This window comes from Falco naumanni, chromosome 14, assembly GCF_017639655.2.
Source record: "Falco naumanni isolate bFalNau1 chromosome 14, bFalNau1.pat, whole genome shotgun sequence".
Classification (NCBI taxonomy): Eukaryota; Metazoa; Chordata; class Aves; order Falconiformes; family Falconidae; genus Falco; species Falco naumanni.
This window is the reverse complement of record NC_054067.1, coordinates 2001860-2005332: the sequence shown is the minus strand read 5'-3', so window position 1 is coordinate 2005332 and position 3473 is coordinate 2001860.

Genomic DNA, 3473 nt, shown 5'->3' with positions numbered 1-3473 from the left:
CAGCTGCAAACCAATGTGAGAAGATGATCATTAAGGACCTGAGATACGACCCCAGACTCAGCACGTGCCTGCTCTTCATCACATAAGTTATCTGCATGCCACTGATCATTCACGTAAATTTGCCTGTTTGCCCTGGTGTGCTTTTCTAAACATGCTCCAGAGCTGGCAACACTTAGATTATTTTTGGAAGAACTAGGGGGTCTTCTCTGCTTTTATTCTACAACGCTAAAACATGCTGGCTCTCGTTTCAAAGCATTGGGTGTGGGGAATAAGGCTCTAACAGTCAGCTCTGAGCCATGCCACCCACAAAAGCATCTTTGCCCTGAGATCACAAACCATCTATTCGATATGTAAAGGGTTTTTTTATTATTATTCAAAATATCAGGCAATAAGAGCAGACATGGGAGAACTCTCTGCTCTTAAAGGATTCTCCAGCAGCGGTAGGACTGCAGCCACCACCTTTTGGAACCAGAATTTCTGATCGTGTGAGTTGCCAGTTACCCCAAACACCTTCTCATGCCACAGACGCTGGATCACTGCAGAACAAAAATCGTTGCTTTCAAAGCATTACTGGCCACTTGAAAAATAAACCAACCAAAAAAACCAGGCAAAGGGAAGTACCGAGTTCTGAACGGCTGTATGAAGGGGTGTAGGAATAGGATAAAACACAAGAATTGGGCCAGGTTCCCGTGAAACAGCAAGCGGTCTCCTCGTATCTCTGTCCTTTCCCTGGTGTCCCCTTTGCCAGGTGGGATTTGTCAAAGTCTCTGTGACGTTGAAGTCCCTTTAAGCGCCTCACCAGGCAGGGGCTGCCCTTCGCCACTGTACAAAACCTGGAGCACCTGCAGAACACTCAAATTCCGGGGTCCCGGCCACCCCAGCCCTCAGCCGCAGCTCTGCGTGACTCCGGCGCTCAGCCTGCAGAGCATCGGCCAGGAGCAGCGCCCGCAGCTTCTGCAGGTCCCTGCACCGGGGGATGCAAGAGGGCTTGTGCGTATGTGTTTTATTGATTCTCACTCACGCAGGACTTCCTTGCTTCTCTCCCGCAGGTGAGCAGGCTCCAAGACCTGTTCTTTGTTAAGACAGAGAGGGAAAAACACAGATTCAGTAAGTAGCATTCACTTCTCCCAGAAGTACTGCAATGGAGCTGTGGGAAACTGCTCCGGGCGGACCTGCGGAGGGGTTATTGCTCGAGGCTGCTGGGGTTTGTGTTGCTCCCCATCCCCTCTGCTCCCCGCAAGGAAAACACGGATCACAGGAGAGCACTTGAATCTACAAGCTGATCGCACACAGGAGAAATTACTATTAACACACCTTCTGCTTACCGTTACAGAAACGTTATTCAGGACAAAACATCACCTTAATTTTTAAACTTTATTTTATCGAACGTTGGAGGATTGGCAGCAGCCCCACACACCCACTGATGGGTGCAGCCCCATGCCAAGGACTGACTGCACGTTCCTGCTCAGCAGCACGTGGCTATGGCAAAGTTTCAGCCCCATTCCCACACCACACCGGCTGCCACAAGTCCTTGCCCGTGTAAACAGATCAAAAAAATGCTCTTTCTGCTGCTACTCTGGGTTGGCTTTTTTTTTTCCCCTTTTAAAAAGTCATCAATCCAAAAAATCCGCAGTCTACTTTCAGTACCAGAGGAGTTATATCCATTTTACATATACGGATGAAGCCTTAACACCAATAATATCTCTAGCAAATCATCACTCCCATCGTTAACTGCTGGGTAACCAAACCAAATTAAACTTGAGTACAAGGTTACACTGCGACCAAAAAAAAAAAAAAAAAAAAAAGAAGAAGAAAGACAATCTAGTATTTTTGCTCTGCTGCACAGAATGCACTGATGCAGAATGAAAATGAATCACCATTTCAAGGTATCCTTGGCCCAGATGAACCCAAAGCTCAACAAGCAAGCAGAGGAACTTAACTGCTTTTTCCACCTGGGCTTACAACAGCAGACTTGACCTTAAAACAGTGATTTTTCAGTATATCCAATTAACTTTACTGATCAGTATTTTTACTCGGCATAAGGGATTTCCTGAGAGCTGTTAAAAACCTAACTCTTCAGCAAAGCTCCTATGAGACTCTAATTGGACCCTGCCCACTCAAAGCTAAAGTTAGCAGCAAGAGGGAAGTTTTAAATCTTCCTCAGCAAAGGTGCTGTCAAACAGACAACAAGTTTTCCCCAAACACAGATTACAGCTTTATTAATTCTAGTCAGCATTAACACTAATAATCTAATTAAACGCAAGGCAAGTTCTAATTTAGGTAAATGAAGGATTTCACTGGCAACATGAAGAACATTTAAATATAGCAAGAAGGAAAATAAAGACTTGGAAACATCTCAGATGTATTTTTTTTTTTGCTGTAATACACAGAGAAGAAATGTCCATTTGTAATATGCACAGTGCAGTGGAAAATACCCATCAGTGCTGGGGAACGGGCACTGCGGCCTCAGGTCGGTCCCTGCCAACTGACCTTCGCGTGTTCTTCTGCGAGTCACAGCCCTGCCGCTCAGTGCCCCCATCTCCCACAAAGCATTAAAAACCTCCAAACACTTATTTTAAAATTGATCACTAAAATCTACTACATTACTTTGCCAGGCAGAGATTTAGACCTTCTACAAGAATTTACCAATCCAAATGGTGCCCTGAAGCATTTTGTAAAGCCTTGATAAATGTCAAATTAACTCGTATCACCTCATTTCTGCTTTGCAGATTTGTATGTAGTTGTAGATGTGATACTGCACATCTAAGTTAATAAAGCACCGATTCCAATCTTGGTTATGAACAGGAGGCAAGTGGTGCACCTGGGATCTCCCTCTTCCTTGAGCATTCTCCCACCTCACTCCAGTTTGCCTGCACTTGACTCACCACTGAAGTTATGATTAAAAAGAAACAGATAAAGGAGTATTTTCAAATGATACCAGCAGCAGACTGATGGCAGATTCTTCACTCAAAGCCACCAGAAAAAAACCTCTCTGCAGCTGGTACCATGCAACACCCACAAAGGTCGGGCTCAATTCCCTACAGCCAGGAGAAAGGTCTCGCTGCCTCCTGGAAAGCTCCTGCAGTCAGCCTGGATCAGTCTAAGGTGGCTCCAGCGAGGGACAGCCAGCCTGCCAGGAGGAAGAAAACAATGAAAAGGTATTTGGTTTTAATATATAAAGAAAAATATAATTAAGAAGAAATCAGAGTAACAAAGTGTACAGAAGATACTATGATTTAATACAGCTTCATTTGCATTACTACATTTGGGTGTTTTTTTAAAAGACACTAAGCCGTGCCACACTCCGCAGTACCTCTGAGAGCTGTGAGGTCACTCAGCTCCTATTCTGTACAAGAAGGTGAAGCAGCATCACCCACTTTAAGATAAACTCACTAAAGTCTTTAATTGACTTCACATTTCAAAGTATGTGGCATTCTGCTCTGAGTTTTATTAACCAATGAACAGACCAGTCA